Source organism: Symphalangus syndactylus, chromosome 17 (genome assembly GCF_028878055.3).
Source record: "Symphalangus syndactylus isolate Jambi chromosome 17, NHGRI_mSymSyn1-v2.1_pri, whole genome shotgun sequence".
Taxonomy (NCBI): domain Eukaryota; kingdom Metazoa; phylum Chordata; class Mammalia; order Primates; family Hylobatidae; genus Symphalangus; species Symphalangus syndactylus.
The window spans coordinates 28,238,214-28,251,133 of record NC_072439.2 but is presented as its reverse complement, the minus strand read 5'-3'; positions in this window follow the sequence as shown (position 1 = coordinate 28,251,133).

The window sequence follows — 12,920 nt, the reverse complement described above, 5'->3', positions numbered from 1 at the left end:
AAACAGGCCTGTTTACTTATATTGACCAGGAACTGACCTTTGATCATCCACATGTGTGACATTCCCTGAAAGAGGAACAACAAATGTTAATTACCTGCAGGTTGTGTTGGCTCCAGGTTTTCCACATTGTGCCTGCACTGAATAAAAGCAAGCAGCTCCAGCTTCTCAGGGCTGCTCTCTGATCACTAGAGCCAGGCAGTCACCTAGCTGCTCTGACACTGCATACCTGTGTCTGAGTACTCATTTCATCTGTCAGCCAGGGTCTGCGGGACAGACCCAGCAGGAGCCCAAATAAAAAAACACAATCTTAAACAAAAAGAATAAAGCTGGAGGCATAAATTACCTGACTTCAAAATGTATTACAAGGTAATAGTAACCAAAACAACATAGTATTGGTATAAAAATAGAAACATAGACCAATGAAACAGAATGGAGAGCACAGGAATAAAGCCACATATTTTCAGACAACTAGTCTTCAAAAAATCCAGTAAGAACTCACATTGGAGAAAGGACATCCTCTTTAATAAATGGTACTGGGAAAATTGGATAGCCATGTGCAGAAGAGTAAAACTGGACCCCTATCTCTTGTCATATACAAAAATCAACTCAAAATGGATTAAAGACTTAAATATACTACCCAAAACTACAAAAATACTGGAAGAACACCTAGGGAAAACTCTCCTGGATGTTGGTCTAGGCAAATAATTTATGACTAAGACACCAAAAGCACAGGGAACAAAATCAAATATAAACAAATGAGATTTCGTTAAACTAAAAAGCTTTTGCACACACACACACACACACACACACAACAGAGTAAAGAGACAACCTATTGAATGGGAGAAAATATTTGCAAGCTATTCCTCCAACAGGGAACTAATACCCAGAATAAACAAGGAACTCAATCAACTCAAGAGGAAGAAAATAAATAATCCTAATTAACAGTGAGCCAAAGACATGAGTAGGATTTCTTAAAAGAAGATATACAAAGACTAACAGCTATATGAAAATATGTTCAACATCAGTCATCATCAGAGAAATGCAAATTAAAATCACAATGAGATATATTATCTTAACCAGTCAAAATGGCTATTATCAAAAGGACAAATTATAGTAGATGGTGGCAAAAATGCAGAAAAATGGAAATTCATACATTGTTGGGAAGGTAAACTGGTATAGGCACTATGGAAAACAATATGGAGATATCTCAAAAAACTATAAATAAAATTACCATTCAATCCAGCAATCTCACTAGAGTATCTACCCAAAGGAAATTAACACATCCAAAAGATACCTACATTTACATGTTTATTATAGCACTATTCACAATATCAAAGGTACAGAATCAACCTAAACATCCATCAACAGATAAATGGATATATAAAATGTGATATATATATATATATACACACACTATAGAATATTCTTCCATAAAAAAGAATGAAATCATGTCATTTGCAGCAACATGGATAGAACTGGAAGTCATTATCCTAAGTGAAGTAAGACATGCACAAAAGGACAACTATTGCATATTCTCACATAAGTGCAAGCTACAAAATTTGAATACATGGAGGCAGACAATGGAAAAATAGATAACAAAGTCTGGGAAGGGTGAGTGAGAGGCAGGGGAGGATGAAGAGAAGTGGGTTAACGGATACAAACATACAGTACCTGTGGCCAGCCATGAGGCCTCACGCCTGTAATCCCAGCAATTTGGGAGGCTGAGGAGGGCAGATCACTTGAGGTCAGGAGTTCAAGGCCAGCTTGCCCAACATGGTGAAACCCTGTCTACTAAAAATACAAAAATTAGCTGGGCATGTTGGCATATGCTTCTAATCCCAGCTGCTTGGGAAGCTGAGGCAAGAGGATCGCTCGAACCCAGAAGTTGGAGGTTGCAGCGAGCTGAAATCACTGCACTTCAGCCTGGGTGACAGAGCAAGATTCCATCTCTGAAAAAAAAAAGATTAAATTCAAAGTTTGATAGCAGAGTAAGATGACCATATATTTTAGAAATGTATTGTACTCGGGTGATGACCATACTAAATACCTGGACTTGATCACTATACATCATTTAAATGTAAAAAATTCTCATGTAGTCTATAAATTTGCAAAAATTGAAAAGTGCCTATGGACGTAAGAGCAGAAACACAAAATGAGCCTGGAAACTTAATCATATTGTTGCATGCAAGACTAAGCCTGATATCATCAAATAAACAATAAATGTACTTACCATTTAATAAACTGGTAGTCAGATTTTCTGTTTTTATAGTCAAAAGCTTTCCAAACTGTTCAAATATTTAGATTATTTTCAGGATTTTACTACATAAAAAGTGATGAAAGAAAATTTTCATATATAAATGTATATCCCATTTCCTCATTTTATTTAAAATATAAACTGAAACACAATTATGTTGATTTGGTTATGTGTATGTTTATATAAAATTAACTAATTTGTTACAATATTTTAATATTTTAACATAAAGCTGTAAATAGTATTATTTTATCATTGAAAAATAAGAAAACAAAAATATTTAAGGTGATTGATAGCCCAATTATAGTGATTTGATCTTTACAAATTATATGACTGGTTTTTAAAAAATTATCATATGTACCCTCAAAATGTGTACTTCTATTATGTATCAATTTAAAAATGTTTCAAAATAAAAACATAAAAATCTTTCTACATGCAACAGTTTTCATTTCTAATATGTGTTTTTGTTGAGATATTTTATCAGAAAGTACCTTTTAAAGAAAACTTTATTAGCATTTCTATTTTTACAGCATATTTAATCCTTTCGCTTATAATTATTATATCTATTCTACTTTTTTTCATAACTTTCTTATAATAATGAAGATATTTAGGGCTATAAATTTACATACAAGTTCAGCTTTGGTAATATTTCACAATTTTTTTTACACGTAGTACTTTACATTTGCTATTTTCTACTGGTTGACGCTGACACATTAATTATCTATAAAAGTATTGTGCTTTCAACAGAGGGGCCTTTATTTTATTGTTGTTAATTTACAGTGTGGTAAATATTGTCATAGTTATTAATTTCATCTACTAACTCTATTCTAAACTGAAAATGTAACCTCTTCAATTTCTTCTTTGTGGAATAAAAATGATTTTATTTTTGCCAAGTATAGCAAACATATTTTGTAAACCACACATGGACATTTTAAAAGATCATATGTTTTCTGCTTCTTGGTACAGAGCTTAATATATTTCTATTAATCCAACTACATTAATTTTATTACTCAAAACTGACATGTCCTCATTTAATTTTTGACTACTTCTTAAAATAGTGATAGTAACATTAGCTGTCCCAACTGTAATTAAGTTTCTGCCAATTTCTCCTTGAATTCCTAAAATTTATTCCATATTTTGATTGACATAAATTTTCTGGCTATTATAATTTCATGTAGAATTTAACTTCTAGGAATATGAAAAGACTTCCTTTGTTATGCTTTAATGATTTTTTTTCCTTACTTTTTTGTCTTCTCTTAGTAGGAATACCCTGCTTTGGTTTTAGTGGCTTTTACTTAATGTATATTTGCCCATGTTTTTATATTTTGTCATTCTAATTAAAAAATAGCTATGCTTATAGAAAATCTATTTTTTAAATTTTACTTTACTCAATTTTATTGTAACTGAAATGTTTGTATTTATTCTTAATGACATTTCATTAATTTCATTTTTAATCTGACTGCTGTTTTAGGTTTCTGTCTTTTATTGTATGATCTTTATTTGCTCTTCTTTGCTGTATATTTTAAAAATATATATTCTATGTTTGATTCTAGGAGTGATTACTTCAAAGAAAAATGCAAAATGTTATAGTTCTCTATAGCACTATATCATAAACTACATTCTGGTAAACATTAGCTTACAGGATCGTAATACATAGTCCTAAGGGTCAGAAAAGCTAGAAATGTAACAAACCTCTACAAATGTTAATGGCTTACAAGAAATTAGCGTTTTCTCTCACTGTTCTCCAGGTTGACTGGGCTCAACTCAGGGTCTCTATTAGTTTCAGTCAGGTGACAAGCATTCCAGTTATTCAAATTCAATTTGTGTGTAAGATGACTCCCTCTCACCTCTGGTAGCTGATGCTAGCTGATGGCTAAGACTGAGCTGGGATTACCAACCAGAGTGCCTACATGTGGTCTTAACATGTGAAGTTTGCTTCTGACAATATGATGGCTGGATTTTAAAAGAGAATATCCCAAAGTGTTTTGAGAATCATAACCCAAAGCTGTAAGGCTTTTTTTTTTTATCTAGCCTCAGAAGTCCCACAAAATGGCTTCTCCTGTGTTCAATAGGTCAGAAAAGTTATGAAGGCCAGCCCATATTCAAGGGGAGGGAAAATAATCACCACCTCTTATTCGGAAGAACAGCATTCTCATGCAGGAAAGAAAGGAATTGGTGGAGTCTTTTAGATACTTCTTGAAAAAATTACAACGTTGTTGAACACATTAAAGAAAAAACTTGTATAATGGCTAACCAAATTATTTAATCTGAAAAAGTCTTTTACTAACACATAAACTGTTGTCCTTACAGCAGCACACCCACAGCAGTAGTTTCAGAAGTGTTATAGACCAGCATTTTCTCACAGAAATATAATACAAGACACATGTAATTTTAAATTTTCTAATCATCTTAAAAAATAAAAAGAAACAGCTAAAATTAACTTAATACTATAACCCAATATATCTAAAACATTATCATTTTGTCAACGAAATTTGTCAAGCTCCATAAAATATTTTAAGAGATTTATTCTGAGCCAAATATGAGTGACCATGGCCCGTGACACAGCCCTCAGCAGGTTCTGAGAACATTTGCCCAAGGTGGTCGGGGTGCAACTTGGTTTTATACATTTTAGGGAGGCATAAGACATCAATCAAATACATATAAGAAATACATTGGTTTGGTCCAGAAAGGCAGGACAACTCAGAGTGAGGGCTTCCAGGCTATAGGTAAATTTAAACATTTTCTGGTTGCCAATTGGTTGAGCTTGTCTAAAGACCTCAGATCCAGAGAAAGGAAATGTTCAGGTTAAAATAAAAGTTAAAAGATTGTGGAGACCACGGTTCTTTTGAAGTCTTATAGTGGCTGACCTTAGAGACAATAGATGACAAATGTTCCTTTTTTTTTTTCTTTTTTTTTATTATTATTATACTTTAGGTTTTAGGGTACATGTGCACAATGTGCAGGTTTGTTACATATGTATCCATGTGCCATGTTGTTTTGCTGCACCCATTAACTAGTCATTTAGCATTAGGTATATCTCCTAATGCTGACCCTCCCCCTCCCCCCACCCCACAACAGTCCCCGGAGTGTGATGTTCCCCTTCCTGTGTCCATGAGTTCTCATTGTTCAATTCCCACCTATGAGTGAGAACATGCGGTGTTTGGTTTTTTGTCCTTGCGATAGTTTACTAAGAATGATGTTTTCCAGTTTCATCCATGTCCCTACAAAGGATATGAACTCATCATTTTTCATGGCTGCATAGTATTCCATGGTGTATATGTGCCACATTTTCTTAATCCAGTCTATCGTTGTTGGACATTTGGGTTGGTTCCAATCCTTTGCTATTGTGAATAGTGCCGCAATAAACATACGTGTGCATGTGTCTTTATAGCAGCATGATTTATAGTCCTTTGGGTATATACCCAGTAATGGGATGGCTGGGTCAAATGGTATTTCTAGTTCTAGATCCCTGAGGAATCGCCACACTGACTTCCACAATGGTTGAACTAGTTTACAGTCCCACCAACAGTGTCTCAAAAGAAGACATTTATGCAGCCAAAAAACACATGAAAAAAATGCTCGTCATCACTGGCCATCAGAGAAATGCAAATCAAAACCACAGTGAGATACCATCTCACACCAGTTAGAATGGCCATCATTCAAAAGTCAGGAAACAACAGGTGCTGGAGAGGATGTGGAGAAATAGGAATACTTCTACACTGTTGATGACAAATGTTTCTTATCCAGATCTTTAAAAGGTGCTAAACTTGACAGGTGCGGTGGCTCACACCTGTAATCCCAGCACTTTGGGAGGCCGAGGCAGGTGGGTCACAAGGTCAGGAGTTTGAGACCAGTCTGACCAACATGGTGAAACAACGTCTCTACTAAAAATACAAAAATTAGCCAGGTGTGGTGTAATCCCAGCTACTCAGGAAGCTGAAGCAGGAGAGTCCCTTAAACCCAGGAGGCAGAGGTTGCAGTGAGAGGAAATCACGCCACTGCACTCCATCCTGGGCGACAGAGCGAGACTCCATCTCAAAAACAAACAAACAAACAAAAAAGATGCTAGACTTTTAGTTAATCTCTTTAGTATTGAGAGAGCCTGGAAGAAAAAGATCTAGCTATGTTAATAGAGATTCTTTACACATACAAATTTTTCCCCACAAAGGACAGCTTTGCAGGGCCATTTCAAGATATGGCAAAGAAACATGTTTTGGGGTAAAATATTTTTATTTTCTTCCTTGTCTTGTAATGTTATGTCAGAGTCAGGTTGGAAAGTAAGTCACGATATATAGGGTTAAATAAAACCCATCTGATGAGAATTTATGGTTTGTAGGGTTAGACTCCCCGTACCCCTTAGATAGGAATTTGGGCAAGATTTAAAAAATCAGAGCTTAGTCCTCAATTTCAACATGTAAACAATAGAAACATTATTAATAAAAATTTTGTAGTTACTTTTGTATTATGTCTTTGAAATCCAGTGTAGATCTTATCCTTAGGGCACATCACAAATGTTCCACAGTCACATATGACTATTCTTTACAATGTTGCTCTAGACTATAAACTCCTTGAAAGCAGGAATCATGTTCTCCTCAGTCTTGTATTTCAAACATAAATGTGCTTGATACATAGGAAAAATTTATATGTTTGATAACTGACTTAAAGAATGAATTTCAAAGTTATAATTTTTCTAATGCATATTCCCTCAATCTTTCCTTTCTTTGTAAATTTTGAGGAATCTCATGCCAATATTCCCATATTCACTGCCAGCCTTTGTTAATATAATATGGAATTTGTTACTCAGTTTTAATATGAAATTTGCTACTCAGTTATGGAATTTGCTACTCAGTTATTTTTAGTAGTCTCTCTTCACTTTTAGAAATAATTTGTACATTGCAAAAGTTTTATTAAGAAATTAATAGCAATAATTTAGATCATTGGTTTTGTTCAAAGCCAATCATTCATTTGTTTCTCCTTTTATGCCACAGTAATTCTCAAGGCCACATTATTTGTCACATCATATTGGGTTGTAGAAGTAAAATACAAAAACTCAAACAAGTTTCTACTCTCATACTTTTTTTTTTTTTTTTTTGAGACAGAGTCCTGCTCTGTTGCCCAGACTGGAGTTCAGTAGAGCGATTTGGCTCACTGCAACCTCTGCCTCCCAGGTTCAAGTGATTCTCCTGCCTCAGCCTCCCTCGTAGCTAGGATTACAGGCTCTCATAACTATTATTTTCATTCCATAAGTCCTTAATTTTTTTTCTTACTCTTCTTGTAAAACGTGTAAAAAAGGTACTTGAGTGATGCATTCCATGTGTCCTATAATAATTGTCAATATATTTCTGTTGATGCCAACTTAACTATATCCACAAGTTTATATTGTTATCTCATCTCCTGAAGAATGTGTATATATTGCTCCATTATCTTCAAACATAAACTGTTATAGAGGAAACATCTGAGCCCAGAATGATTGCTTTTTATTAGCATTGTTTTTGTTTTTCCTGACTAGTGCTTAGATTATTCCTTTCTAACACGTCAAATTTTTTTTTTCAGAATGTCTATTTTATTTAATTTCCTCTGGAACATGGGAAATTATTTTAATCTTTGCAAAGGCTCAAATCTTTTTGTTAGTTCTGGAAATATTTCTTCTGTTTTTTTTTATCTCTGATTTCTGTTTATTTAATTTGTTTTATTTTCTTATTTTCTAACTTAGTAATAGTTTATATTGACTTTCTAAGCCATGTATCAGCATCATATTTTTTTCACAGCTTTGTAATTTATTTCACTTTCTCTTCTGTACTTAAAGTATGTCTCAATTTTCCTCTACACAGAATTGCACACAGTTGTGCTACTGGGACTAAATTTTAGCCTACACTCCATTTGCCAAACAGTGTCCACTGAGAGAAGCTAAAGCCACTGAGAGCTGTACCTTGCTCTTATTCTGTCATTTATAGGAGAACGTTTTTCCTAATTCATCAGCCCAGATAGAGTACCTTTGTCTAAATTGTATAAAGAGGGCTCTAAAATTATATTTAGAGAGTTGTTTTCTATTTTTCATTAATAATGTGTTTTAACTTCTTACTGGTCTTTCTGCGTCTCTATCAGATCCATGGTTTTACTACGACTGCATCTCAATTGGTCACCTAAGTGTTATAAACCTACCTGATTACTCTCTATTCGTTTCTTCCCACTTACTACTTTTTTAAATTTTCCCTCAGCATTTGATTATGAACATCTAAGAAGTGTACAGTAAACACACTCATACCCAAGGACCTAGATCTACAATGAACATTTTATATTTTATCACATATCTCTCCAATTATTCATTTCTCTATTAACCCACCATCCCTCTTACCTTTTTTTGATGAGTTTCCAAGTAAACACCAGAATGCCTCACCAGAAGCCAAGCGTTCACTAAAGCTTAACATTTCTTTATAGTTTTTCTCTGGGCTATTGTTTACATATAATGACATGCATAAATCATAAATGCATATTTGTTATTTGCTGAGTTTTGACAAATGCATGAACCTGTAAAACCAAAGTCCTCATCAAGAAATGGGATATCACCATAAGCCCACAAAGTTCACTGGTTCTTTTTCAAGTCAATCCCTTCTGCTGCCCCCAATTCATGTAAGTACCAGAGAGTGTGCACTCCTATGTCTGACTTTTTTCATTCAATACAATTGCGGGGGCTCTGCTTGTTGTTGCATAAAATAGATCTTTCTCTTTTTATTGTTGAGTAGTATTTCATTGTATGAATACAACGTAGTTTGTTTATCCAGGCTCCTATTGATGGACATCTAGGCTATTTCCAGTTTAGGGCTATTTTTTTTTTTTAATTAATGCTAAGAACATTACTATAGAAGTCTTTTGTGGTCATATGTTATCATTTCTCTTAGGTAAACATTTTGGAGTGAGATTATTGAATAATAGGATGGGTCTATGTTTAGTTTCCTAAGAAACTGAAAGATCTTTTCCAAAATGGTTTTACTATTTTACAGCCCAACCAACAATATATGAGAGTCAGTTTACTCCACATCCTTGCCAAGGTAAATGATTGTAAGTCTTTTTAATTTAAGTCATTCTAGTAGATACGTACTTTACATTTTTTCTGAGGACAATGATATTGAGCACTTCCATATCACCCATATATCTTATTTTATGCAGGGCCTCTTCAAGTCTTTAGGTCATTTTTATTGGATTTTTTTTATTATTAGGCTGTATGTATGAATGAGTAACATTAGTCTCCTTGTCAGCTATATCTTTTGAGAATATTTTCTCCCATTCTCTGACTTTCCTATTCAGTTTTTAAGTGTCTGGATGAGTGGGATTTTCTAACTTTGAAAAAGTCTGATTTATTACTTTTATTTCTAATTATGGCTTTATTATCTTCAGAAACCTACTGCCCAAATACAAAGATATTCTCCCATGTTTTCTTCTACCAGCTATATATTTTTAGCTTTTCAGTTTAGGTGTACAGTCCAGTTTGAGTCAATATTTGTGTATTTTGTAAGGCAAGAGTCAAGGTCCATATTTTTCCAGTAGATATCCCATCTTTTTCAGTATATGTTGAAAAGACTTTCCTTTCAACATTGTATGCTTTAACACCTTTGTTGAAATCAAAACATCACAAATGTGTGAATCTATTTAGGGCCCTTCCTCTTTTATTTCTTTTTTTTTTCTTTCCTTCTTTTGATCTGTTTGTTGATCCTTAGGCCAACATCACACGGTGTTAGTTACTATACATTTTGATGAATCAAAAGATTGATTTGGGAGAAGTGACATCTTAAAAATATTGTCTTCCAATTCATGAACAAGGTTTATTCTCCATGTATTTATGTCTTTTAAAATTTATCCCACAAATATTTTGTAGTTCTCAGCGTAGATGTCCTGCGTAAAAATTTATTTGCACTGAAATTTACTTCTAAGTACTTTGTTACTGCTGTTGTAAGATAATTATTTTTTATTTCATTTTCCAAACTTTTGTGGCTAGTATCTAAAAATACAATTGATCTTTATACTGCACTTGCTAAATTTACTTATTCTAGTAGGCTTGTGAAAGATTAAGATTTTCTACATAAAAAATCATGACATCTTTAAAGAGAACATTTCATTTCTTCATTCTAATGTTTATGCTTTTTGTTTCCTTTTCTTGCTTTATTGTTTGGGTCAGGACCTCTGGAAAAATGTGCAGTAGAAGTGGTAAGAGTCAGAAGATTTATGCCATTATTTCATCAAACATTTTTTCTATCCACTTACATTTTTTCTGCCTGAGACTCAGTTATATACACGTGCAATTACACGTGTAGATATTGTTCCACAGGTCTCTCAGCCCCATTCAATTTTTATTTCAAGATTTTTTATCTCTGTTCTTCAGGTTTGATCATTTTCACTTATCTATCATTATTTTTTCTTCTTTTTCCGTGATTGTTTTTCTATATTCTATCGTATTACAAGCATATGTTACTTTATTAAGCAGTTACGACAGCTGCTTTTAAAATGTTTGTCTGCTAATTTCACCATCTAATTCATCTTATAGACTCTATTGACTGCACTTTCTGTTCATAATAGGTCACAGTTTTTGTCCTAATATTTATTAGTATATATGAATTTTGGATTTATTATTAGCATTGTGAATGATACATTATTGAAACAATAGATTCATTTCTTCTGAAAAATATTAATAAAAATTTTAGGAGGCATTATCATGGATGAATTCAAATCCCAAACTCTGAAGTATCACTTTAGATATTTTAGTCTCAGTTGAGTTATTAGCATGGAGTCTACCCCCATGCATATAGTTCTAGGATCAGCTACAGGTGAGGGAAGAATTTATGGAGAAGATCTCGGGGTACCCCTGTCTGGCTCTCTCTTTTCTGAACTTTCCCCTTTCACTTTCTAACTTCTGTAGGTGCCTTGAACTTTGTCTTCTGGTTCTTCAGTCCAGTAATACCGCAGTTGTTAGTATCTGAGTTTTATCAGCCCTGCATGATGCTGATTGGATTCTGTCCTGGGGATAAAACTCTTTAAATAGTCAAAAATTTACAGAATAATATTTCCTTCTTTCAAGTCAAGCTCCCTCCAATATCTGCCTCTTTTTGTTCACGTTATAGTGACTTCAAATATTTTTTTCCTATTTTGTCACACTTTACAATTGTTATCTGCAGAAGAGTTCATGTGAGAAGAGTTGTTAGATATTATTACTATAAGTCAAATTTATCTTTCTTTATAACATTTTGTTAAAGTAACTTAGTCTCCTGCTCTGTATAATTTTCTTCCTTTTGTACTTTGTTGATTGCATCCTAGTGGACTAGTTTAGCATACTTCCCTGTCCTTGGCATCTCCTATAAATTGACATTTGGATCTAGGAACTTGATACAATTTTGTTTAAAATTATTTTTGACTATACTATTATATTTCTTCCATAGTTTTGTGTTCTGTTACGCATCACATAATGCCTCATTGTCTCTCTTTTTAGAATGTCAGCAGCTATAGATGGTCAATGCCTTGATTCATTATAAAGTAATGTTTTTTAACTTAGACCCTCATGCATGGATAATCACAAAGAGGCAGGAGAACAGGATCTGGAGACAGGCAACCTAAGACTGTTTCACGCCGACTTCCTAGAACTAAATTGAAAGGAAAACCCTAACTTTCCACACCTAAGTAACAAAAGGAGCAGAGGATACACCCTTGGCAAACCCCCCACCTTTTCTGTGCAGCAGATGGGAAATTGGCTGTCCACAACCAATCAGACTGATTGCGGGCTGAGTCTTTGTTTGCATAGAAGCACAGCTTTGTAACTTCACCCTAGCCTCTGATTGGTTGCCCTTTGCAACCAATCATATGTTTGCACGAGAAAGTGACCTTTGTAACTTCACTTCAGGCTCTGGTTGGCTGCTTTTTGGAAGCAATCAGATTGACTGTAGGCTACCACTTTATTCACATGAGGTGAGCACGATGTAGCCAATGGGAAACTTCTAGAGGGTATTTGGACCCAAGAAGATTCTGTATCCGGGCCCTTGAGCCACTGCTTGGCCTGTTCCCATCCTGTGGAATGTACTTTCGTTTTCAATAAATCCCTGCTTTCATTCTTTTGTTGCTTCATTCTTTCTTTGCCTTGCTGGGCGTTTTGTCCAATTCTTTGTTCAAAATGCCAAGAACCTAGACAACTTGCAGTCATGACCCTCTACCGGTGACAACAATGTCTGAGTATTTTAAACTTTACTAAGTATTGTCAAATGTGCTCTATATAGTAAAATTTCTATTTAGACTATCGCTGACAATGGACAAGAAGTACTGTTTCTCTACACCCTAATGGTACATCATTTTGGTATAATTTTTAAATGTTGTCATTTTTTACAGGTGAGAAATAGGACCAACTGAGGCTTTAATTATATTTAGTCACAAATGAAATTAACCTTGTTTTCTTAGGGTCTTTTTGTTTGTTTTGTGGGTTTTTTAGCTATTTGGTGTCTCCTATATCTTGCTTCTCATTTGGCCAGTAGTTGACTGGATAGCATAATTTGTTCTTATTGATTTGTAAAAGTTCTTAATATATCAATTTTAATCATTGTACATATCTCTTGCCAGTTTTGCTTTCCCTATGTAATTTTAAACAATTGAATATTGGGGTAGGCAGAATAGTAGCCCCTCAAAGATGTCAACG